Genomic DNA, 27,861 nt, shown 5'->3' on the forward strand with positions numbered 1-27,861 from the left:
GACTTCAGAAAATCATCCCCAGGATAATACACTATGATCAAGTTAGATTTATTCCAGGAATGCAGGGCTGGTTTAATATTAGGAAAACTATTAGTATAATTGACCATATTAATAATCAAATTAATAAAAACCATATGATCATCTCAATAGATGCAGAAAAAGCATTTGACAAAATCCAACATCCATTCCTGTTATAAACGCTGGAGAGTATAGGAATAAATGGACTATTCCTTAGAATAATCAGGAGCATACATTTACGATAGTCAGTCAGCATAATATGCAATAGAAATAAACTGCAACCTTTCCCAGTAAAATCAGGAGTGAAACAAGTTTGCCCACTATCACCATTGCTATTCAATATAGTACTAGAAACGCTAGCCTCGGCAATAAGAGCCAAGAAAGAGATTCAAGGAATTAGAGAAGGAAATGAGGAAATCATACTATCACTCTTTGCAGGTGACATGATGGTATACTTAGAGAACCCCAAAGACTCTGCTAAAAAGCTATTACAAATAATTCAGAATTTCAGCAAAGTGGCAGGATACAAAATAAATCCACATAAATCCTCAGCATTTTTATATATCACCAACAAAATGCAACAGCAAGAGATACAAAGAGAAATTCCATTCCAAACAAATGTTGAGAGTATAAAGTATTTGGGAATCCATCTACCAAAGAATAGTCAGGAATTATAAGAGAAAAATTACAAAACACTTGCCACAAAAATAAAGTCAATTTAAATAATTGGAAAGACATTCAGTGCTCTTGGATAGGCCGAGCGAATATAATAAAGATGACAATACTCCCCAAACTAATCTATTTATTTAGCGCTATACTAATCAGACTACTAAGAAACTATTTTAATGACGTATAAAAAATAACAACAAAATTCATATGAAAGAATAAAAGGTCGAGAATTGCAATGGAGCTAATGAAAAAAAAGTCAGAGGAAGGCGGTCTAAGTGTACCTGAACTAAAGCTATATTATATAGCAGCAGTCACCAAAAGTATTTGGTATTAGCTAAGAAATAGACCAGTAGATCAGTGGAACAGATTAGATACAAAAAACAAAAAAGGGTACATCTATAGCAATCTAATCTTTGACAAACCCAAAGATACCAACATTAGGTATAAAAATTCATTATTTGCAAAAAACTGTTGAGAAAACTGGAAATTAATATGGCAGAAATTGGATATGGATTCACACTTAACACCATATACCAAGATAAGATCAAAATGGGTCCATGATTTAGGCATAAAGAATGAGATAATAAATAGATTAGAGAAAGAGAAAATAGTCTACCTCTCAGACCTATGGAGGAGGAAGGAATTTATGACCAGAGGAGAACTAGAGATCATTGTTAATCACAAAATAGAAGATTTTGATTACATCAAACTAAAAAGTTTCTGTACAAACAATACTAAAGCAAACAAGATTAGAAGGGAAGTAATAAATTGGGAAAATATTTTTAAATTTAAAGGTTCTGACAAAGGTCTCATTTCCAAAATATAGAGAATTGACCCTAATTTATAAGAAATCAAACCATTCTCCAATTGATAAATGGTCAAAGGATATGAACAGACAATTCTCAGATGATGAAATTGAAACTATATCCACTCATATGAAAGAGTGTTCCAAATCACTATTGATCAGAGAAATGCAAATTAAGACAACTCTGAGATACCACTACACACCTGTCAGATTGGGTAAGATGACAGGAACAAATAATGATGAATGTTGGAGAGGATGTGGGAAAAGTGGGACACTAATACATTGTTGGTTTCACAACTGTGAAAGAATCCAGCCATTCTGGAGAGCAATTTGGAACTATGCCCAAAAAGTTATCAAACTCTGCATACTCTTTGACCCAGCAATGTTGTTATTAGGCTTATATCCCAAAGAAATGCTTAAGAGCGGAAAGGGACCTATATGTGCCAAAATGTTTGTGGCAGCTCTTTTTGTAGTAGCTAGAAACTGGAAGATGAATGGATGTCCATCAATTGGAGAATGGTTGGGTAAATTATGGTATAGGAAGGTTATGGAATATTATTGCTCTGTAAGAAATGACCAGCAGGAGGAATACAGAGAGGCTTGGAGAGACTTACATCAACTGATGCTGAGTGAAATGAATAGAACCAGAAGATCTCTGTACACTTCAATGTTGTATGAAGATGTATTCTAATGGAAGTGGATATCTTCCACATAAAGAAGATCCAACTCACTTCCAGTTGATCAATGATGGACAGAAATAACTACACCCAGAGAAGGAACACTGGGAAGTGGATGTAAATTGTTAGCACTACTGTCTATCTACCCAGGTTACTTATACCTTCGGAATCTAATACTTAATGTGCAACAAGAATATGGTATTTACACACATATATTGTATCTAAGTCATATTATAACATATGTAAAATGTACAGGATTGCCTGTCATCAAGGGGAGGGAGTAGAGGGAGGGGGGATAATTTGGAAAAATGTATACAAGGGATAATATTATTAAAAAAATTACTCATGCAAAAAAAAAAAGGAAGACAATATATATGCCAAAAGGCACATAAACAATAAATAAATTTAAGAAAAGGCAGCTAGGTGGTGCAGAGAAGTAGGCTTGGAATTGAGATAGCTTGAATTCAAATCCAGCCTCAGATACTTACTAGTTCTACCCTGGACAGATTACATAATACTGTTTACCTCAGTGTCCCCATCTGTCAAAAGACCTGGAGAATGAAATGCCAAACCACTCCCATATCTTTTCCAAAAAACACATCCAAGTCAAATGGAATCATAAAGAATTGGACCTGATTGAACCTACTGAAAAATATTTATTTTCAGATAATCTTAAAGAAGAAACCATTAGCATCTGGCAGGGTAAACATAGGACTTCTTCCATAAACTGATATTTTTGCCTTAGATTTAAAGTGAGTCAGGAATTAAAAGAGATGGAGGTTAGAAGAGAGGATGTTCCACGAAAAGGAGATAATTATTGACAAGGTTCAGAGATAAAAGATGGAATTTTCTCTCTCTCTCTCTGTGTATGTGTGTGTGTGTGTGTGTGTGTGTGTGTGTGTGTGTCAGAATGATGCTCACCCACAGAAATAACTAATTTTACAATAACCTATTGTCTTGCACCAGGAAGAGAAATTGCATGCTGTTATTTTTTTAAAAATTATACTTTTTATTTACCAGATATATGCATGGGTAATTTTACAGAATTGATAACTGCCAAACCTTTTGTTCCAATTTTGCCCCTCTTAACCGCCATTCTCTCTCCCAGATGGCAGGTAGACCAATATATGTTTAATATGTTAAAGTATCAATTAAATACAATATAATTCCATGCTGTTATTATCTATTCCAGAGCACCAAAGTAAAGCTGCTTTTGTGTTATATGTGCTTTCCAATGGTACAGAAATAAATATCCTAGACTGGAGGAAAGTAGAACAGTTAAATCATGCCCTTTTATTTTTAACCCATATAGTTTTGTGAATCATATTGGGAGAAAAAAAATCAGAGCCAAAGGGAACAACCATGGGAGAGAGAAAAAAAATAAAAGAGAATAAAGAAGTGAATAGAGCTGTTGTTTACATTCAGTCTCCTTAGTTCTTTTTCTGGATGCAGATGATATCTCCTCTTCAAAGACCATTGGGATTTCTTGGGATCAATGAAACTCTGGGACGAACCAAGTCTTTCATAGTTGATCATTGAACATTGTTGCTGGTATTGTATATATAATGTGTTCCTGGTTCTGCATGTTTCACTCAAAATCAGTTCATGCACATCTTTCCAGATCTGGACTTTCTTTATGAAAGGAAGCACGGAGCCAGGACGCCCAGAGGATAAAGGTAGAGAAAGAAGAGTAATTTGAAAGAGGACAAGAAAGACTGCAAGTGTTTGAAGGGTTAAGGACTGTTAGAACAGGAGTTTATAGCTGATCTTCAGGCACTAAGTCTACTGAGTAAGAACTCCATTTTGTCAAACATGAGAAGTTTTGGGTTCTTGGAGGCAATCAGGGTAGAACGACTTGCTAGCAAGTATCTTAGGTCAGATCTGAACCCAGGTCCTCCTGATTTCAGGTGTGCTACCCTCTTCACTTCACCACCTAGTGTCCCATGAGAACAGTTTTCCTGTTAACAGGGCTCGGCTGTTGAAGGAACAGCAAGTTAGCCAGTATAGATAGAACATGCCCATAAAGGGAAGGGTTCCTAAGAACTCAGGTTTGTGTTCCCACAACATATTTCAGGGATCACAAAGAGTCACCAAAGATTGAAAGGACTGAACACTATGAGCAGTACCACAATACCTTAATCTGCCTTTTCTTTAACTTCCTCTTGTCCCCACTTTTCTTCATGTTGCCTTGTTAAGTGAAATGGAATTCTGTACCTAGTTGCATATGTGTGAATTTTCCTTCCTTTGAGCATTTTGGAGGAGAATGAGGTTGAAGTGTCACTTGTTCCCCATTCTTCTTGCTTGCAAAGATGTTCACTTATTCTCTTTGACAATAGAAGCAATAAGCACCAGTACAGTTATGATCCCCACTGGAAATCTTCTATTTGAAGTGTTTTTCTCTTGCACCTGGACTCTCTGACCTTTGGCAATGATGTTCCTGAAAGTTTTAAGTTGAGGGGATTTCTTTGAGGATGTGATCAGTGGATTCTTTCTTTTTCTACTTTATTTACCCTTTGGTTCTACGAGATCTGGACATTTTTCTTTTGATGGTATGTGGACATGGTCTGTCTAGACTCCTTTTTCTGTCTGTTTTTTTTTTTCTCATGGCATTTCACTACTCTGAAGCTTTGGTTTCTTCTAAAATCTATTTTCCAAGTCATTATTTTCGATTATATCCTTGACATTTTCTTCTGTTTTTAGCAGGCTAGCTATGAAATGTCCAACACAACCACAGAAAGGAAATAGTGAGCCCCTGAGGCCCAGAATAAGAAATGGGACTTGGCCACGTCTACCCAGCATGGGAAGGAAGCTGGCAACACCAGCCCCTAAACGCAAAAGAACTCCACTTGGAGCCTCAAAGGGTGAAATAAGTTGCTCTCTGATTCAAAAGGCTCTCTTGGAAGAATTCAAAAAGGATACTAGAAGAAAATAGAAAAATAGGGAAAGGGATTGAAAGCTAGGGAAAAGGAAATGCAAAAATTGTCTGAAGCAAATCACTCATTAAAAAATAAATTTGGTGAAATGGAAAAAGAAAGCAACTCCTTGAAAAACAGAATTGGTGAAATGAAAAACGAGAACAATTCCCCCAAAATAGAATTGGTGAAATGGGAAAAAAATCCAATGAATAAAACAACTCCCTTAAAACTTTTATTGACCAAATGCAAAACAAGGTGGAAAAAAATGCTAAACCAAGAAAATAAGTGACTAAAAATTAAAATTTAACAAATGTGAGTGCCTCAACGAGACACAAAGAAACCATCAAACAACACCAAAAAAAGAGAAGGAAATGTATAATCCCTCATCTGAAAAACAACTGACCTAGAAAAAAGATCCAGGAGAGACAATCTAAGAATTATTGGACTACCTGAAAACCATGTTAAAGAAAAGAGCTTAGACAGCATCTTTCTGGAAATCATCAAGGAAATCTACCCTGAAGTCCTTGAACCAGAGGGTAAAATAGTGATAGAAAGAATCCATCTATCCCCTCCTAAAAGAGACTCTAAAATGAAAACTCCAAGGAAGACTGTACTTAAATTCTAGAATTATCTGATTAAGAAGAAAATACTGCAAGTAGCTAGAAAGAAATAATTCAATTATCGAGGAAACAAAATCAGCAAATAAAATATTCTGAAATGAAAAAGAACTTGGTTTGCTGCTAAAAATCAACTGTTCAGCAAGTAAAATGGTGTAAACAACATGTCATGAAGAGGCCCAAGATCTATTACAATTGAGGGAAAGAAGGGAGGGGGATGAGCATTCTGTGAATCTTAGTCTCATCTATTTGACTCAAAGAGAGAATATCATACATATTATGCATCACAAAGAAACTTGTCTCACCCTATAGGGAAATAGGAGAGAAATGGAAAAGAGAAAAAAGAGTGTGGGGGGTGAGGGGTAATAGAATGAAAAACAGAAGTAGAAGGGGAAAGGGTTTAGAAGTGGGGAAGGGGCTATTAAAGGGGAGAGCTGATTGAGGAAAGTGGTGATCAGAATGAAAACACTGGGGAGGAGGGAAAGGGCAAAAGGAAAGCAAAATCTTGGGGAAAAGGAGATAGATTAGATTTCTGCATTAGGATGGAAGCCTGAACTCACCTAGCTAAGGGGAGAAAAGGTCAGAAGTGAGTGGGGACTCCCCAGTTAGGGTCTATAATAATCCAGTGTTTGCAGCTTGTGCTTTCCCCTGCTGTACTGACACAGCAGTTTTCTGGAGCTCTGTCTCCTGAGATCATAATGAATTGTTTTTGCTTTTCTGCCCTGAGCACCTCTGATGCCAATTGGGGTAGGGAGGAGGATTTTTGAGAAAAACAATTAAGGGTGGGGGCAGCTAGGTGGGGCAGTGGATAAAATATAGTTTCTGAAGGCAGGAAGATCTGATTTCAAATCTGGCCTCAGACACTTGATACTTCTTAGCTGTGTGACCCTGACCAAGTCCCTTAATCCCAATTGCCTCAGCAAAACAAACAAAAAAAGACAAAATAAATTAGGGGTACTAATCCTTCATCTCATACAATGTCAAACTTAAAAAATGATTCAATTAAAAGAGAAATCTACATTATACTTAGGTATATAAAATTGTTTTAGAGGTCATTGTTATGAATGTCTATATGAACACATGTGTACATATGTATGTAAGTATATGCATCTGATCATTTTCTGTATACATACATGGGTTCATGAATGTGTGATATCCAGAAACACATTGTGTGTACATAAAAATATATGTGCTTAACTGAAACCTGCCTGGAAGATATATAGGGGAAGAAAGGGGGAAAAAAGATAAAATTACAATTTTCTCAATATTCATCCATTTTGCTTACATCACCATACTTCCTGCCAGAAGTTTGGGTAAATACCTCCTAATCATTGCTTTAATTTCTTTGTCATGGGTGGTGAATTCCCCCCTTTCATTTTTTTAATTAAACCTTTTTAATTTTCAAAAGATATACATTGATAATTTTTCAGCATTAACCCTTGCAAAAGCCTGTGTTCCAATTATTCCCCCTTGTCCCCACCTCTTCCTTTAGATAATAATCCAATATACATTAAATCCAATATAGGCATACATATTATGCAATTATCTTGCTGCACAAAAAAAAAATGAAATCAAAAAGAAACAAATGAGAAATAAAATGCAAACAACAAGGAGAGTGAGAATGCTATGTTGTGATCTGCACTCAGTTTCCACAATGCTCTCTCTGAGCATAGATGGTTCTCTTCAACACAAAGTCACTGGAAATGCTCTGAATCACCTCATTATTGTGAAGTGCCATGTCCATCAGAATTGATCATTGTATACTCTTGCTGTTGCCATGTACAATGATCTCCTGGTTCTGTTCATTTCACTTAGCATCAGTTCATGTAACTCTCTCCAGGCCTTTCTGAAATCAACCTGCTGATGGCTTCTTATGGAACATTAATATTCCATACAATTCATATACCGTAACATATCTGGGCGTTCTGTAACTTAGGGGCAGCCACTCAATGTCCAGTTTCTTGCAAATACAAAACATTGTTGCACATATGGGTCCCTTTCCCTCTTTTAGGATCTCTAGGACATAGAAGCCCAGAACAAAACCTTCTGAATCAAAGGGTATACACAATTTTTTGCATAGATCCAAATTGCTCTCTATGCCCTTTTATTTTTGATGTTGATTTTTTTCTTTCCTTTTTCTTGTCAAATTAGCCAAAGTTTTATCTGTTTTGTTGCTTTTTCCCATAAAGCCAACTCTTAGCTTGACTCATTAATTAGTTCATTCGTTTTCTAATTTTCACATTAAGCTCTCCTTGAGATTTCTAATTTGATATTTAATTGGGACTTTTACTTTTTTTCCTCACTTGCTTAGTTGCATGTCCATGTCATTGATGTCCTCTATTTTTTTCACATACCTATTTGGAGAGAAAAAAATTTGCCTTAAGAACTCACTATTTTGGCTGCAGATTGTAATTCTCTTGGTGGAATTATGGAATGTTTCTGTAATTTGTTGTTTCATCCACTCATTTAGCATTAGATTCAACCATTCGGGAGAGCAATTTGGATCCTTGCAGAAAGGGCTATCAAATTGCACATACCTTGAGAAATGGCAATTGCCTTACGGGGGGGGTGGGGAGTCTGTATCCCAAAGAAATTATAGGGGAGGGAAAAGGACCCTGTGCCAAGTTGTAGTTGTTCTTTTTTATGATAGAAACTGGAAAATCGGTAGATGCCCATCAATTGGAGAGTGGCTGAACAAGATGTGACAATATATGAAGGTAAAGGAATGTTAGCATTACATAAGAAATGATGAAAAAGCTCATTTCAGAAAGGCCTGGAAAGATTCACACAAACTGATGCTGAGTGGAACAATCAGAAGGAAGAATACTTTGTACAAAATAACAGCAAGAATTTGTATTGATCAGCTAGGAAAGAATTGCTTCTCAGTGCTTTAGTGATCCAAGCAATCCCGATTGAAGATGGCATTTGCTGTCCAAAGTCTTTCACAAAAAGAACTACAGAGAAAGAATGTAAAACTCCATATGCTATGTTTTTGTTTCACTCTCTCTCTCATGATTATTCCCTTTTGCTCTGATTTGTCTTTCCCAACATGATTCATAAAAGCAATGCTTATAAAAAGTAAATTTACTAAACACTACAAAAAATTTAAAATTAAAATTTTATTCAATTTTTAATGTATAAGATCATTGTCCAAACAGGACAGCCAATACCTATGCTGTTTAGGGCATCCAGTGAGCCAGAGACCTGGGGACCAAGTCTGACTGAAACTACATGTACAATTAGCAATTCTTGATTCTCAATTTACCATCTTTGTGAACAGGATCCTGGACTGGTGTTCGCAATTTTCCTTTATAAGGGGCTGAGCCTCTTCCTGGGTCTTTGGCTGGAGTGCCTAAAGCCTGTGCAGGCAAGTGCTGCAGCCTGAGGGAAGAGAAGGCTAAGAGGTGTGGGGTGGTCATTGGTCAGCTCAGAGACTGGCTTCTTCCAGGGTTGGGACTGCCAAGGCCAGCCCACCTGCTGGCATCACAGTGAATGCTGGAGCTTTATGTTGGGCATCTGTTCTCTCAGGTTTTCAAGGGAAATGGGGGGAGATCAACTGGGGAAGAGGAGCGCCCTGGCCCATCTGTGGAACTTTCTTGCCAGGTGGTGGAACCACATCTGCAGAGGTCACACATTCAGACTACATTTTGAGGGTGATTGGTGTCTTTTTTGGGGGGGAGGATCTTTTTCCAAAGATGGCACAATGCCTTCCATTCGGCCTGTTGGCATTCTTCTAGGTTTTGGGGTGAAGTCTCTGGAGGACACACATTCATCCTAGGAGGGGTTAAGGTGGGTCACCTTGTCTGTTTTTTTGTTGTCGTTTTTAATTTTTTTTTTTTTACCCAATACGTGATGAAGAGTTGAGGTCGATTGAGGAAGAGGAACGCCTTGGCCCATTGGTGGTAGCTTCTGCCAGGCAGTGGGGCCCATTCTGTGGAGGGTAGACATTTAGCCTGGTGGTCGAGTTAATTTACTTTTTTTTCACACCACGAGCTATGTGGGCAGGTCAAATACCAGTGAGGTCCTCCAGGGTCTGTTGTCAGAGCCTTCTACCAAGTGGCAGGTTCAAGTCTGTGGATGAAGGAGGCAACATATGAGCAAAGGAGAAGGAATTAGGAAACAGGGAAGGATGTGAGTGGCAAAAATAGGAAGAATACTTTGTACGAAATAACAAGAATTTGTGACAGATAGGAGAGAATTGGCTCTTCCTAGTGCTTTAGTGATCCAAAGCAATCCTAATAGTCTTTGGACAGAAAATGCCCTCTGCATTAAAAAAAAATGAGAAAAAAAATGTAACACCATGTATTGTGGTCACTTTTTTTTTTCTCTCTTCCATGGTTGTTCCTTTTGCTTTGCTTTTTCTCTCCAAACACGATTCATAAAGCAAAGTATATTCTAAATCAATACATTTATTAACCCTCCCACCAAATGAAAATTCTATTTTATTGAGCAAAAAATAGGACAATCAAAGTAGTATAACAATATAGGACAATATAAGGCAACAATAGAAAGGTCATGCTTCTGCCAAAATGATTGGGGCAGCCCCTTTTTGTAGTGGTCAGAAAATGGAAATTGAATGGATGTCCAACAATCGGAGAATGGTTGGATAAATTATGGTTTATGAATATTATGGAATATTATAGTTCTATAAGAATGACCAGCAGCATGAATACAGAGAGGCTTTGAAAGACTTACATAAACTGATCCTAAGTGAAATGAGCAGAACTAGAAGACCATTATACCCTTCAACAATAATTCTGTAGGAGGATGTATTCTGATGGAAGTGGCTGTCTTGGACAAAGAGAAGATCTAATTCAGTTCCATTTCATCAATGATGGACAGAATCAGCTACACCCAGAGAAGGAACACTGGGAAATGAGTGTAACCTGTTTACATTTTTTTGTTTTTCTTCCCAGGTTATTTTTACCTTGTGCATCCAATTCTTCTTGTGCAACAAGAGAACTGTACGGTTCTGCTCACATACATTGTATCTGCGATATAATATAACATAGTAAACCTGTACAAAACTGCCTGCCTTCTAGGGGAGGGGGTGGAGGGAGGGAAGGGAAAAGTCAGAACAGAAGCGAGTGCAAGGGATAATGTTGTAAAAAAAATTAGCAAGGTCAATACTTTTTGCCGCCAATATGCTTGGCATCCAACCAACCAGAGAGCCAGAGAGCCAGAGATTCAGGGACCAAGGCTGGCTTTATCTTTTAAAAAAATTTTATCATATAGCTTTTTTATTTACAAAACATATGCTTGGGTAATTTTTCTAATCTAATTAAAATTATTTTGTGATCAATAATGATCTCTAGTTTTTTTTTTTTTTTGGTCATAAATTCCTTCCTCGTGCATAGTTCTGAGAGGTAAATTATCCTATGCTGTTCCAAATTTGTTTATATCATTCTTATTTCCAGATCATGAACCCATTAGGACCTTAGCTTGGTATATGGTGTTAGGTGTGGGTCAATGACTAGTTTCTGCCATCCTAGTTTCCAATTTTCCCCGCAGTTTTTGTCAAATAGTGAATTCTTATCCCAAAAGCTGGGGTCAAACACTAGATTGCTATAGTAGTTGACTATTTTGTTCTGTGAACCTAATTTATTCCACTGATCAATGACTCTTTTTCCTATCTAATACGAAATGGTTTTGATGGTCTAGCTGTTCCAGATCTGTGTCAAACACTAGATTGCTATATTCATTAACTAATTTGTTCTGTGAACTTAACCTATTCCGTTGATAACTGCTCTTTTTCCTATCTAGTACCAAATGGTTTGAATGGCCTAGCTATATGACATCTAAAGCTACATTATAAAGCAGAGGTCACCTTCAATTTTTTTTAATTGATTCCCTTGAAATTGACCTTTTGCTCTTACAGATTAATTTTTTTTTTGGGCAGGGTTCAGTAAAATAGGTTGAGAGTTTGTCATAGCACTAAATAAATAGGTGTATTTGGGTACCCAGTCTTGGGTAGTCTTGTCACCTTTATTACTTTTGCTGCCCCTATCCAATAGCCCTTTATATTTTTCCAATATAGATAGATAGATAGATATATGCATAGATAGATATAGATATAGATATAGATATAGATATAGATATAGATATAGATATAGATATAGATATAGATATAGATATAGATATAGATATAGATATAGATATAGATATAGATATAGATATAGATATAGATATAGATATAGATATAGATAGATAGTGCCCTTCCTTATTCCTTTTAATTAGACATATTTTTACTTTTGCTTGATCTGAAGTCAGGATGGTTACCCCTGCTTTTTTGTACTTCACCTGAAGCATAATAGATTCTGCTCCAGCCTTTTACTTTTCCTCTGTATGTATCATTCTGTTTTAAATGTGTTTCTTTTAAACAATATATTATAGAAGCCAGTCTGCTATCCATTTACCTTTTATTGAGAGAGTTCACATTTATGGTTAAAACTGTATTTCCTTGCCATCTTATTCCCAAAATTATACTTTTCTCTTTCCTTTTCCCCTTTCCCTCCTTCCCCAGTATTTTTCTTAGGAGCACTACTTGCCTCAACCATCCATCTTCCTTTAGAGTCCCTCCCCCTTTCTTACACCTTTGCTTAGTATTTCTGTTTCCCCTTCTATTTAGTTTCCCCCTTTCCCCTTTTGCTTTTCCCCTACCCCACTTTGCTGTAAGGTGAGAGAAGTTTCTCGGGGAAACCAAATATTTGTAATATTTTCTCTTTGAGCCAAATCTGTCCAGAGTAAGATTCACAAAACATTCATCCCCTTCCCTGCTTTCCCTCATTTATAAAAGGTTTTCGTTGCTTCGTCTTGAGATTTAATTTCCCTCATTTTCCCTCCACTTTTCTCTTTTTTCCAAGTATAATGCCCTTCTCACCTCTAGTTTTTTTTTTATTTTTTTTATTGGAACAGTAATATGAAATTATACATATACTCTCTATGTATACCCATAACAGAATTATACTTTTTAAGTGCTCTGCTTACCTTATTATGCTTCTTCTGATTTCAATATTTGGATTTTCAATATTTGTTTAGCTCTGGTCTTTTCATCAGCAATAAATGCAAGCCACCCTGATTCACTGAATGTCCATCTATTCTCTGAAAGAAAATCTCAGTTTAGAGGAGGAATTTATTCTTGGCTGCATTCCATTTACCTTTACCTTTCAGAATATCAGATCCCAGGTCCTTTAAGGGGGAAGCCTTTAGGTCCTGGGTATAATCCTTATTGTGGTTCTTCAGTTCATCATATCTTACTCCACACACTCTCAGTTTTCCTTGTAAACCACTGATTGGTGCAGATTTGTTTCCATGGAGACTGGGAGGTCCCCCAGGCTTTTGTATCCACCCCACCCCCAGGGCTTCCTCCAGGGTCTCACCACAGTAGAAAATCAATGTTTTTTCTTATTCTTTCTCCTAAACTCTGTGCACTCTGGCTTCTCTCCTCCTCATTCAGATGAGTTTTACTCATTGAAATGCAGTGACTGATAACCTCTGGAGTGCAAAAGCTGAAAGAGCCCTGTCTAATTCTCCTCCTTCAGCATCTCTCTGGCAGCAGTTTTGGGAGTGACTGCCTTTTCTTCTCCCTCTCTTTTCAGAGTTTTCCAGATTCTGCCATCTCTGGGTTTTTTACTGACTTGTGTGTCCTGCTTGGCTCTTTGACTGGATCTTTATTTATGTCATGGACCCTGGGGAGGACCCCCTTATGCCTGTGTCACCAGTCATCTATGTCCTGGAAACTGATGAGGCCCAATTGTCATCTCTAAGCAAAACACTCCCAGCTATGTTGATGAGGCTGGAGTCTACCTCCTCAGCTGTGCTCCCCAATTCCCATATAATTCTGTTGCCCATGTTGAATCTGAGCCAATTTGCAGTTGAAAATCCATGTGTCCAAAGCACATTGCATAATCTTGGTCCCCCAAACTCTCCCCTTGTCTGAAATTCTCTACTCCGGGCACCCAGCTTTGCAGGATCAGTCATCCCCTACCCTTTTCTCTTACTTTGCCCACATTTCATCCATTAGGTTCTGCAGGTTCTAAGCCCTTCCTCTACGACTCTCCTCCCCCAGAGGCTTGCTTTCCTTTAGTCTCCTTGCCATCAACCTCATGACCCTGTACACCTCTTTCCTACAGGACTCCAGCTGTTCTATTAGGATTATGCATTCTCATGTGACTGTCTCTGTACTCTGTATTTTTTTGGTGGATTCTAGTTTATGTATTTGTTGTCCTCCCATTTAAAATGGAATTTGTGCATCTTAAACAAGTATTGCTAAATCTTTGTTGATTGATTCTCAGCCTTGGGAATTGTCCTGTTTCTTTCCCTGTTCAGTTGCAGATTTCATTGAGGGAAAAGATGTCAACCAAACTGCTATAATTCCTTATTACAACAACTATCCCATCCACCCAACTAAAGAAGTAGCTGTCCCATAAGTCCCTAACGTAGCACAGCCCAGGCACTGCTTTTCAAGCAGTAAGCAGAACCCTCTCCAACACAATGGATGATAGTGATCAATTCTTTCAGATTGTTTCCCAATTTCCTCCTTTCTCCGTTTCATTTTGCCTCCATACTCATCATTAAAATAAATGGAAGGAAGGCAACTGAGAGACTCCTTGTGTAACCACAGGAATAATTACAGAGGATGAATGATTATGGCAAAGTGTCTGTATGTCAAAAGAATTTATCTCCAAAGGTAAAATCCACTTATTGGCTGTGATTTCAGGTGGCATTTTTAAAATATAGGATGGGTAGTTTCTCTCAGATAGCTCCAATCACAAAATGTGAATGTAGTTGAGATATTCTTTGACTTACAACAGGCAATAACATGTATACTTTAATACTGCAACAAGGATTAGAGAATAAAAGAGATTATTCTCAAGGCTGGGATGAGAACCGATGCACTAATGAGCCTGAGAGATGCACAGGATGTTGTGAAAACAAAGAACAAAAACCAAAATTCTGTTATTAAATATTTTCTTGAAAAGGAAATTAATTGTTATGTCTTTTGAATTCTCCCTGTTATTCTGGTGGGATTTGACAATATTTTTTATTTCAATGGTTTTTCTGCTTTCCAGTTAAGTTTTTTTGTTGTTGTTGTTTTTATTTTGGAAGTGAAGTTAATGAATTGAAAAGAAATACACCTACCTGGACACCTCTCCTCCTGAAGGGACCACTGTCCTCAACATGAGTGTAATTACTTAGGCTGCTCCAGAAGCTGCACAAGGTAGCCACAGGGCCACAAATTCCCCAGACCTCGCTGTGGGGAAAGCTTGGACAGTTTTGGACAGTAGTTAGAAACAGTTACTGACCAACAGTTATGAACCATTTGGAAAACTGCCCATGGGTTTCAGAACATTCTAGGACAGTGGTCCTCAAACTGAGGGGGGCCAGTTCACTGTCCCTGAGACTGTGGGAGGGCCGGACTATAGTAAAAACAAAAGCTCACACTCTGTCTCCGCCCCTCAGCCCAGTTGCCATAACCCCGTGGGCAGTATAAATGTCCTCAGGGGGCTGCTTCTGGCCTGCTCTAGCGTTACTCAATATTTCACATCGCCAGTCTCTCCTAATTCCCAGGACGTCAGAAAGCCTCAGGCCACAGACCTTTGCAGTAACAACTAATTACCTGGCTGCCTCCTCTGCGGCTTTCAGAGATCTCTAGGTACAATTTTTTGAATCCTAGTTTAATATCCGGTAGCTTGCTCAAGGAACAGCCATGTGCAAACTCAAAGTCTTTATTATCCTTGCTCACATAATGCCCTGACCTGTTAACTCCCAAGTGAATGTGTGGTCTGTGAGAGAACCACGTGTTCACTGTCAAGCTCCTTACCTCTCTTGCCTATTCATCAGCTTGGCTCAACTACCCCCAGAATAAAGAGACTGAAGAGATTGACCCATTGCTAGAATGGTCTTAAAAAGGTTCTGTGCCGTCTCCCACACAGCCAATCAGAGAGGGAGCCATCTGCTGTTAGGAAGCCTACCCATGGGACAGCTCCTAGCCACAGAAAATTGCTTCTGGACCTCTCAAACCTCCTGTTGCGCCATGCTGGCCCATTTAAAGGACCCTTACACAAAGGTGTATCTAATTCATTAGGTTTTTTCATAAAATTAACTCTTAGTTTTATTAGTTCAATAGCTTCCTGAGTTTCAATTTTATTAATCTCTCCCTGGAGTTTCAGAATGTCTAATTTGACATTGAATTGTGGGTTTTAATTTCTTCTTTTCTTGTTCTCTTCCTAGCTTCTTTAGTTGTATACCCAAGTCATTGATCTCCTCTTTATTTGATTCACACAGCTATTTAGAGACATAAAGTATGGCCTAAGAACTCCCAGCTTTGGATGCATATTTCACAGGTTTTAGGATGTTGTTTCATTATGGTAATTCTCTTGGATGAAATCCACATTACTCTGATTTGTTGTTTGACCCACCCATTTTTTAGAATTGGATTTAAAGATTCTGGAGAGCAATTGGGAACTAGGCAGAAAGGCTCTAAAACTTTACATACCCTTTGACCCAACTGTTCTGTACCCCAAGGTAATCAGAGAGGAGGCTAAAGGACCCACACGTGCAAAATTGTTTATAGCAGCTCCTTTTTGTGGTAGCAAAGAACTGGAAAATCAGTAGATGTGCATTAGATGGGGAATGATTGAAAAAATGTGGTGGTCTATGAAGGTGAGAGAATATTAGGATTAGACAAAATTGGTGAACAAGCTGATTTTAGAAAAGCCTGGAAAGATTTACACAAACTGATGATGAGTGGAACAAGCAGAAGGAAGAATAGTGTACACAAAATAACAGCAAGAATTTGTGATGATCAGCTAGTAAAAAAATTGGTTTGTCTCAGTCCTTTAGTGATCAACAGCAGTCCAGATAGACTTTGGACAGAAAATGCCATCTGCATTCAAAAAAAGAACAAAGGAAAAAGAATGTAAAGCAACATATGCCATGTGCACTTGTTCTTTTTTTTTTTTTTCTCTGTCCCATGGTTATTCCCTTTTGCTCTGATTTTCTTGTCTCAACATGATTCATAAAGCAATGCTTATTAAATAATTTATGAAACATTGAACATAATTTAAATTTAATTCAATTTTTAATTTTTAAGACACAGTCCAACCAGGACAGCCAATACATTTTCTATTTAGGGCATCCAGTGATCCAGAGACCTGAGGACCAAGGTTGGCTGGAACTTCACGTTCAATTGGCAATTCTTGCTTCTCAATTTGCAATCTTCATCTACCTGGTAAACAGGGTGGACTATTGTTCACAATTTTCCTCTGTATGAGCGGCTGAGGCACTTCTTCCTGGGGCCTTTGGCAGGAGTCCCTAAAGCCTGTGGCAGACAGGCGCTGCAGCCTGAGGGGAGAAGAGACTGACAGGGATGTGGTGGCTTCTTCTTTGACCTCTCATGGCAGTAAGGGGGGAGGTCATTCGTCAGCCCAGGACTGGCCTCTTCCAAGGGTAGGGAGGACCCAGTCCGGAACAGCTGCTGGCACCATGGTCAATGCTGGAGATTTTTGAGAGGCATCTGTTCCCCCAAGTTTTCAGGGGAAATGATGAGAGATCGACTGGTGAAGAGGAGCGCCCTGGCCCTTAGTGCAGAGTTCTGCCAGGTGGGAGCCAAGTCTGTGCAGGGCAGACATTCAGCCTCGTGGTGGAGGTGGGTCAGGGTGTTTCCGGGAGCTTTATCCAAAAATGGTACCATGCAGTGATTTTAACTGGGGAAGAGGCGGCCTTGGCCCACTGGCAGAGGCTTCTGCTGGTCAGTGGCAATAAGTCTGTAGCGGGCATACGAGATGGTCAGAACAATAGTTACAGAGTCTCAGGATCACTAATATATCTTCCCTAAAGTTTAGTTAAGAAATATTATTATCTTTGCAGGCCAGAAGACTTTTACAATCATTGACAAAACAATAGCATTCTTAATCAGCGTATTTGGGATTATTACACCTACAAAAATTGACTTTTCAGGAGTTGCTCCAAATGATATAGAGAAAGAATTTATTAGAATCTCAGGAAGCACACTATCCTATGCTGTGGCCCCAAAAGGACAGTAAAGGTGCCCCCTTGGAGAGCCATTCCACTGATAGTATTCACAACTTTTATACTGTCAGAAAAAGAACCCCCCCAAATCCCATCCTCTGTAGAGGGTCACATAAATCTTTATTCCCCTATTTGGTCAGTGGAATGCAGTAGATGTATAGCTTTCTCACCAGTGTACTTCTTTGAATAACAGATCATCCTGAGGACCTTATCTAAAATCACATGCTTCATAACCTGAGCCCTTTAAGGCTTTAGATAAGTCCCTGATCAATATGTGCTTAATCTATAAGTTCTTCATCTTTTCTCCCACTCAATCCCCCTTGTCATTCATAAAGATATATGTATATATTTCCTCATGAAGAGCTTACTTTGTGGTCAAATTCAATTAACATCTCTACACATTGCTTGTTCATCTCTTCCTGTGGATCATCTGCTGCTATGGCCTTCCATCCCTCTTTCTGTAAAATCATCATTTTAATGGCATCCTCTTTGGGTAAGATTCTTGCCAGTGATCTCCGAACTATTCTTGTTCCCAACTGAATTATGCAAGGCAAACACAGTGGCCACAGGATGATTCCACTTATAGGTATTAATCCATATCCCAACAGATGTTTCCTCCAGCTTCCACTGAACCACGACCCCCAGCCAGTACCAAAGGGAGATTTCCAAACCCTCACAGGCACATGTGCAATCTTAGGGATGGTTTTCATGATTTCCTTAACAATTTGCCCATTATCATCAATCTGCATACAGCAGGTGGACAAATTCAGTTTCCCACAGACCCCACCTTCCTGGGCTAGTAAATCGTCTAAGACTAGCCAATGTTGTAACACTGCTTCCCTTGTCTGAGTTGCCTGATCAGCCAGTGAGTCTAAGGCTTGAGCAGTTTAGTTAGCTATTACCTCTAGCACTGGATGTAGTCTCATCAACCAATTTAACACATAGGTCAGCATTTGGTACCCCCAACTACCATCCTGGGCCCATGTTGCCGGTCAATATGCTTTTATAATTTCTCTCTGGAGGCCAGGCATCTCCCCACCCGTTGGCATCATTTGTCTGGGTCAAAAAAGTGTGAATGTGGGTTAGGGAGCAGTCCGCACTTCGTTTTTCCCTTTCCAAATTTTCACATAACCATATCTCCCATTGCCTGCCAACGCTTGATGAGAGAAAGGAAAATGAGGTCTAATTACACCTACATAACCAGCCCCAGTGCCATTTTTGGAAAAATGAGTATAAGCTGTCTGCCCACACATCCAGTAATGCCCCTTCAGGGCAGGATTATCTTCATTACAAAATATAAAAGGTCTGCTTGAACCTGGAAAATACCTGACATGCCAGTGACCTAAGGGCCTATCCAAAGATGACTTTCAACTCCCCATTGGCAGATGCAACCATTTTCCGCAGTTAGATCCTGATGGCTCCAGAAATTATTAAACCTTTTCCTAACAGTGTTTCTCTATTCTCCCACTGCCATTCCATTGAAGTGTGAGTTGAACCAGCTGCTATGCTATTGAAGGTTATACATGTCCATATCTGGGGTCCCTCTGGGTCAGGGATTAAACAGGCAGGTGCCATTTTCCTCACACATCCTTCACTACTATCAGAACATTGGATACAGAGCACGAACTACTGATCCGTCATAACAAGTTCCATCTATTCACATACCTACTGCAATCTGTGATAGCTCCCTTCTCCAGCCTGTGGGTAAATGTCCATGGGCATTCACTTTCTCCCATCCATGGCCCTGTACCACTCTGATTTGAGCAATATTCCCACAGGGTCCAGTGATGCTTTTCTTCTCCTGACCAGAAACCTGTTCCATTGTATATTACTGACCTGTTGTTCAAGATCCCAGGCCGGAGACAGGGGAACAGGAAGCCAGGGTCACCGTGTAAGTTGATCACGTCCCCCACATATCCAACAGCCAGTCAATCTAAAGCTAGTGGCTATTGTTTGGATCAGGGTTTGAAAGGTATTTTCATGCCCTAATGGTCCCGAGGTACCAGTACAAAGGGTGTATCCACATAAAATTACACATGCATATACAAGGCACAGTCTCCAAGCCTTTGGGTTTGGTTCACACCCCATTCTTCCTGATAGTATATAATATCCCTAATCCCTAACAATACAGTCCAACAAAATATAATATCTAATACAAACAAGAAAAGTCCCAAAAGAGTTCCCCAAATGAGACAAGTCAGAAAAATTTTACATGCACAATTCATCAGTCTTTGCTAAGCTGTAATTTCAGCCACACTTTCGGCGTTCCTGGATCAGTCTCTACTGCCCACTTCTTTGGCACCTCCACGGGACCTTTGACTCAAGTGTGATGTGCCCAACATTTCTCTTTGGTGCGTATCACCATAGCTGAAGTCAACAGGATCTGGAAAGGACCGTCCCCACTTGGAATCAGCTTGTCCCCTTTCCAGGAGCCAATCAGGACCCAATCTCCTGCTTTAAATGGGTGCATCACAAATCTTAAGGGGGGAGCTAGACTAATGAGACCTTCAATTGCAATGCTTTGAGATGTTCTGTCAGATCTTAACATATTTCCTAAGGAATAGCTCTTTAGTCTCAAAAATTGGGTCTGATTGCTCTGGGGTCATTAGCCCAGGGTAAGCATGGCCAAACAATAATTCATAAGGGCACAGACCAATGTCCTATGAGGCTTTGTCCTAATTCTCAGCAAAGCAAGAGGAAGGCACTTAGTCCAAGGTAACTGAGTTTCTAATGTTAACCCTGTAAGTTGGGGTTTTTTTTTTGTTTGTTTTTTTATTTCCTGATTCATCCTTTCCACTTTTCCTTAGGAAGGATAGTGTCATGGAGTATGAAACTGCCAAGATATTTTAAGGCCTTAAGTAAAGCTTGTAGCAGTTTGGCTGTAAAGTGTGTACCCCGGTCTGAATCAGTGCGTTCCACCATCTCATATCTTGAAATTATTTGTTCAAGGAGGACCTTCACTACAGTAGGGGCCGTAGCCTGACAGAGGGGAAAAGCCTCCACCCAAGAGGTCAGATGGTCCGCTATGACCAGCAGACATCTGAGACGTCCCACAGGGGGCAGTTCGGTGAAGTCCATTTGTATACTCTGAAAGGTCTAATGCCAGGGCTTCTTCCGCTCAATGGGGCTCACTGAAGGGCCGCTCTGTTTGTCCTTCGACAGACAATGCAGCCATCCGTTACCTGAAGAGCCAATGTGTATAATCCAGGGTCGACAAACATAGTGCATATAGTATCACACTTATTCTGGACTGCCTAGGTGCAGGTATTGGATCACCTGTCTCATGACTGCTTTGGTCAGTACCTCTCTTCCACTGGGGAGAAACCAACGTCCCTTTGAACCTCCTGGGTCCCTGAAGCCTGGAGTCTCTGTTTCTCCTCCGGGGTATAGGATGGTGGAGGTAAATGTTGAGGCAGGGCCGGTATTAACACCATCATTTCCTCAGGAGTAACAGAATCTCCTTCCCCAGCTAACTTGGCTTCTTCCATCACCAAACCGTTTCCCTTGGCTTTGAAGGAATTTCCTGCTCAGTGTTTTATCACTTGAACAACAGCTAAAAATTTAGGTGTCATCAGATTAGTCAGTACCTCAGTCACCAAGGCTTCATGTGCCAGTCCCTTATCTTTGCTCTTGACTATGCCTTGTTCTTCCCAGGTGCTTCCAAAAATGTGTACCGTTCCCCAGGCATACTTGGAGTCAGTGTAGTTAGTTCCACTCCTTTCACCCGATTCTTTAATGCATGATGGAGAATAAACAATTCACAAGTCTGGGCTGACAAGTTATTAGGTAAGACTCCTGATTTAATGACCCATAACCCATCCCCATCAACAATAGCCCAAACATTGTGTCTTCTTCCCTCCACCACTCTGGAGGATCCATCTATGAACCATCAGGCCCCTGTTAGCAGTGCTCCCTGACTTTTGTTTGTAAGTCCACCACATTAAGACAATCGGGCTCTAACTGCATATCCTCTCTGGGGGAGGCAGAAAGGAAACTAGCTGGGTTTGGATTCAAATATTGCGATAATACTAAATCATCTTTTTTCTAATAAGATTGCTTCATATTTTAGTATTCTCGAATCAGTTAACCATCTTCCTGCCCTCTGATTTAAAATGGATTGAACCTGATGAGGAAAATTCACTATAAGACTTTCCCCAAATGTCAGTTTTCTGTTCTCTTCCACTAGTACAACTGTTCAGCTACTGCCTGTAGGCATGTGGGCCAACCTCTTGCCACAGGGTCTAACAATTTGACAGAAAAGCTGCAGGATATCTCTGCCCCCCTTATTTGTGCTAAAACTCCTAAGGCCACTCCTTGTTCAGTATTAATAGATGGAAGCGTTTCTTTAGAGATGGCAATATTAACACAGGGGCTGATAGTAAAGCCTTCCTCAAACTCCCAAACCTTTCCTGTGTTTCCTGTAAGATTCCATTCTATTTGATTAGGTTTTTTCTTATAAATATAAAGATTTAGATAACAATGCATATTCATTAATCCAAATCCTACAACATCCTACCAATCCCAGGAATTTCCTAAATTCCTTTTTCATCCTGGGTCTGGTCATCTGCAGCATTCCCTCAATCTGGATCGTATCCAATCTCTTCTGTAGCTCACTTATCATCAGTGTCCTAAATACTAAAGTTCCCGTTCTATATATTGGAATTTTTCTTGGGATACTCTCAACCCCTTCTGGTCCAGAAAATTAAGCAGGTCAATGGTCGTTTGTGTCTCTCTTTCTCCCAGTTATGAACAAATCATCCACATAGTGTAATATTTTAATTCCCTGCTAAGAATATTCAAAGTCCCTCCAATATCCTTTGCAAGGCTTGCCCAAACAAATTGGCTGACTCTGTATACCTTTATGGGAGTACCAATTCTTGACATTCACCGCCACAATCCTTGTGTCCTAATTTTTTTCACCGTCTCTTAAGTAACTACAATAGGGATATTAGATCGAGTGGAAAGCAATAATACAAAACAAAAATGAGGTTTTTTGAATTTCATTGCAGCCCTAATGACATGATTTGACTACCACTCCTCTAAATCATAAACTCTCTCTATGACATCTCTTATCTAACTTTTTATATTTAGGTCATCATTGTGTAACAATATACTCAAAATTGCTCCAGGGCCCAGGTCAGCTGTAGTGTAATGATTCTCTTTCTTTTCTGCTAAGGCCTCTCTCTCCTCTAGACCCAGAAACCCATCAAGTAGGTGCAGTAATAGGGGAGTCTGGCTTCTGGAAAGAGAGATTAGATTCTTTTTTATGAATTAACTTTAACTTCCCATCTTTGTTCCAGAGTCCCAGAGAGAATCATGTAAAAATTAATTCTGGCTTATGGTTATGTTCTCCCAAAGAGAAGACAGAGAAAAATTTTCAAGTGTCGACTAATTCCTTGCACACAAAAACCTGTTAAAAGCCAAAAAACAAAACATAAGCAAAAATAACCCATAACAACTTTTATTTGTTATTTTATAATCAGAAATTTTTTGACAGTATACATGCATGAATAATTTATTTTTATATCATTTTCCCTTGTAATCATTTTTCCCATAACAACTTTTACATACTTTCAGGAGACTGGTATTAAAAATAGCATTTCTCATAGGAAGTCCAGAGATAGACTTACTCATTACTTATGGCAGAGCTTTGAAGGATGAAGGAGAAAACACAGAAGTTCTCTCTCTTTCTGACTAATGCAGCACCCTATCGCTCTGCCACTGTCATGGGGTCTGTCCATCTAGGATTTATTGCATCATACCAAAGCTCCAGGCCCCTCAGACTAGAACCATACACATTGTGGGTGTTTCCCTGATTTAGAGACTAAGTCATTATCTTATTATTGTAGAGCCTTTCTTAGGTATTAATGAATGACAGTTCATTCAACTAAATATTGTAGTTTGGACAATGGACATTTAAAATCGGGTTTCTTTTATGAGTTCTTAGAATTATCTCTTTTGACCAATAAGGAAACTCAGATTATCTTCATATTCTTGGTCCTTCACAACAGGTCCCTAACCTCCTTTTCCAAACTTTTCCATTCCATTCTGTACTCTATGATTGTCAAACTGTCCTTTTTGTTCTCACATAGGAACTCTAACATCTGCTTTGCATTGGCTTAGAATCTCTTCTATCATCAAGTCATGCCTTCCAAAACAAAACTTTCTATCTTTCAAAGCAATCTCAATAAACTTGGGATAGAAAGTTCACTTCTTTTTTCTGTTTCTTTTCCCTCCCATGGTTTTTCCCACTTGTTCTCCTTTTTCTTTCCCAGTTCCATTCTAAATTTCAACATCCATTAATATGTATATCTGTGTGTGTGTGTGTGGGTATACATACATACACGCATGTAGATAGACATATGGATGGATTGATATACACAAAAACAAAAAGCCATGAAACTATCATCCAAAGTCAGCTATTTGTGCTGAGTCAAACAGGGGAGACTCCTTTTTAAAAACTTTGCTTTTAACTTTGAATATGAGCCAGGTAGCCTATATCAGATGGTGATGGCACATGCTCACTAATTGGCTTTCTTCATTGAAAATCTGAATTAATCAATAAATGAAGCAGGACTAACCCCCCATCTCCTCATTTGAAATGTGAATTATATAAAGTGGTCTTTTAGGTGGACATTGCTCAGCCTTTCCCTAAAAAGCAGAGCACAGATTGAATTCAGTGTATATTATCTTGAAGTATTAATAAATTCCTTTTGTCTTATTTTCTGAGTTTGCTGTATTTGATTAGGACTTCAAGGCTTAATCTAGATTTCTTTTATGATTCTGGTAAGTCTAGCCAGGATATTGGGGGCGTGGCTCTTTGCCCATGTGGCTCTCTCCAAGAATCTACTCTGATTTTGCCACTAACATTTAGCTCTTTGTAAAGTGCCAGATCAGAGTAGATTAGTCTGAGAAGGAAAATGGTTAGAGATTGAAATTTCCCAAACTTTGGAAAGATAAAGACAAATAATTTTGCAACTCAACGTTCGATGTTTCCTCCTCATTTGTGCATGAAGAAATGGAAACTGCAAAGAGGCAAATGAGTATAGTTCTTCCCCAATGTTAGCTATCCTAGGAACAAAACATTAAGAGATGGAGTGAATGGAGGAAGTGAAAAAAATGTCCCTGGCAGCAACCCAGTATCAGTATGCACCCCAGTGAGGAGCAAGCTGACCCTGCAGAATGATCTTGTAGAGAAAGAGCTATCCTGTACTGAATTCTACTGCTACCTTATACAATCTGAGGGTTCAGCTACAGACATTGACTTCCCGAGGCTATCTTATGGGAAGCAGAAAGCCTTGAAGACCAGTTGACTTATGACATTCCCACTTAGCATAGTTAGGACACCTTTTCCATAAAAGGTCTAACCTTCCTCCTTGTTCCCCATTGTTCCCTGCCTTATGGCTTAATAACTGTGCTTGACCTTGAGTGATTTGAGTGGAAATTCATACTAATTTCCATACTTCCATAACTTTCCATTATGCCATACTGCAGAAACTAGGCATGGACCCACACTTAACACCACATACTAAGAGAAGATCAAAATGGGTCCATGATTTAGGCAGAAAGAATGAGATCATCAATAAATTAGAGGAACATAGTATAATTTAACTCTCAGACTTGTGGAGGAGGAAGGAATTTGTGACCAAACGAGAAGTAGAGATCATTATTGAACACAAAATAGAAAATGTTGATGACATCCAACTAAAAAAGTCTTTGTACAAACAAAATTAATGCAAACAAGATTATAAGGGAAGCAAGGAACCGGGAAAACATTTTTACAGTCAAAAGTTCTGATAAAGGCCTCATCTCTAAAATGTAGAGAGAATGGACTCTAGTTTATAAGAAATCAAGCCATTCTCCAATCGATAAATGGTCAGATATGAATAGACAACTCTCAGATGAAGAAATTGAATCTATTTCTAGCAATATGAAAAGATGCTCCAAGTTATTATTCATCACAGAAATGCAAATGAAGACAATTCTGAGATACCACTATATACCTCTCAGATTGGCGAGAATGACAGGGAGAGATAATGCCCAATGTTGGAGAGGATGTGGGAAAACGGCGTCACTGATGCCTTGTTGGTGGAGTTGTGAATACATCCAGCCATTCTGGAGAGCAATCTGGAATTATACCCAAAAAGTTATCAAAATGTGCATACCAGTTGACCCAGCAGTGCTACTACTGGGCTTATATCCCAAGGAAATACTAAAGAAGGAAAAGGGACCTGGATGTGCCAAAATGTTTGTGGCAGCTTTTTTGGTGGTGACTAGAAAGTGGAAAATGAATAGATGCCCATCAATTGGAGATTGGTTGGGTGAATTATGATTCATGAATGTTATGGAATATTATTGTTGTGTAAGAAATGACCAGTAGGATGAATACAGAGAGCCTTGGAGAGACTTACATCAACTGATGCTGAGTGAAATGAGCAAAACTGGGAGATCATTATACACTTTAACAACAGTACTGTAGGAGGATGTGTTCTGATGGAAGTGGATATCCTCGACAAAGAGAAGATCTAACTCAGATCCAATTGACCAATGATGGAGAGAATCCGCTACACACGGAGAAGGAACACTGGGAAATGAGTGTAAAGTGTTTGCATTTTTTCCCCCAGGTTACTTTTACCTTCTGAATCCAATTCTTTCTTTGCAACAACAACAAAAAATTCGGTTCTGCACACATATATTGTATCTAGGTTATACTATAACATATGTAATATGTATGGGAATGCCTGCCATCTAGGGGAGGTGCTGGAGGGAAGGAGGGGAAAATTCGAAACAGAAGGGAGTGCAAGTGAAAATGTTGTAAAAAATGACCCATGCATATAATACTGTCAAATATATAATAATTATAAAATTAATGAAAAAAGAAAGGATTCAGCAGAATTTGGTTGCTTAGGTAAGTGAGAAGTAAAGTCACCTAAATTGAAATGATTCAAGTAAGAGAGAAATCTACATTATACTTGGGTATATAAAATTGTTTTAGATGTCATTGTTGTGAATGTCTATATGAACACATGTGTACATATGTATGTATATATATATGCATATGATCATTTTCTGTATACATACATGGGTTCATGAATGTGTTATATCCAGAAACATATTGTGTGTACATAAAAATATATGTGCTGAACTGAAAACCTGCATGGCAGATATATAGGGGAAGAAAGGGGGAAAAAAGATAAAATTACAATTTTCTCAATATTCCTCCATCTCGCTTACATCACCAGACTTCCTGCCAGAAGGTTGGGTAAATAGCTCCTAATCATTGCTTTAGTTTCTTTGTCATGGGTGGTGAATTCCCCCCTTTCATTATTTTTTATTAAAGCTTTTTAATTTTCAAAAGATATACATTGATAATTTTTCAGCATTAACCCTTGCAAAAGCCTGTGTTCCAATTATTCCCCCTTGTCCCCACCTCTTCCTGTAGATAATAATCCAATATACATTAAATCCAATATAGGCATACATATCATGCAATTATCTTGCTGCACAAGAAAAATGAAATCAAAAAGAAACAAATGAGAAATAAAATGCAAACAACAAGGAGAGCGAGAATGCTATGTTGTGATCTGCACTCAGTTTCCACAATGCTCTCTCTGGGCATAGATGGTTCTCTTCAACACAAAGTCACTGGAAATCCTCTGAATCATCTTATTGTGAAGTGCCATGTCCATCAGAATTGATCATTGTATAGTCTTGCTGTTGCCATGTACAATGATCTCCTGGTTCTATTCATTTCACTTAGCATCAGTTCATGTGACTCTCTCCAGGCTTCTCTGAAATCATCCTGCTGATGGCTTCTTATGGAACATTAATATTCCATACAATTCATATACCGTAACATATCTGGGCATTCTGTAACGAAGGGGCAGCCACTCAATGTCCAGTTTCTTGCAAATACAAAACATTGTTGCACATATGGGTCCCTTTCCCTCTTTTAGGATCTCTAGGACATAGAAGCCCAGAACAAACCAGGCTGAATCAAAGGGTATGCACAATTTGACAGCCCTTTGGGCATCACTCCCAATTGCTCTCTATGCCCTTTTATTTTCAATGTTGGTGATTTGCTTTTTCTTTCCTTTTTCTTGTCAAATTAACCAAAGTTTTATCTG

The 27,861-nt window shown here is 38.9% G+C and overlaps 1 long non-coding RNA gene across 1 annotated transcript; it reads right to left on the reverse strand.

Moving 5' to 3' along the window:
• Window positions 1-8,801: 8,801 nt before the first annotated feature.
• On the reverse strand, window positions 8,802-15,038 carry LOC141541296 (uncharacterized). The gene is made up of 3 exons (XR_012481731.1): window positions 14,843-15,038; window positions 12,689-12,802; window positions 8,802-9,772 (listed from the first exon to the last, which is right to left on the reverse strand). It is a non-coding gene; the product is annotated as an uncharacterized LOC141541296 (long non-coding RNA).
• Window positions 15,039-27,861: the final 12,823 nt, after the last annotated feature.

The sequence above is a fragment of the Sminthopsis crassicaudata genome, chromosome 4 (genome assembly GCF_048593235.1).
Source record: "Sminthopsis crassicaudata isolate SCR6 chromosome 4, ASM4859323v1, whole genome shotgun sequence".
NCBI classification, from domain to species: Eukaryota; Metazoa; Chordata; class Mammalia; order Dasyuromorphia; family Dasyuridae; genus Sminthopsis; species Sminthopsis crassicaudata.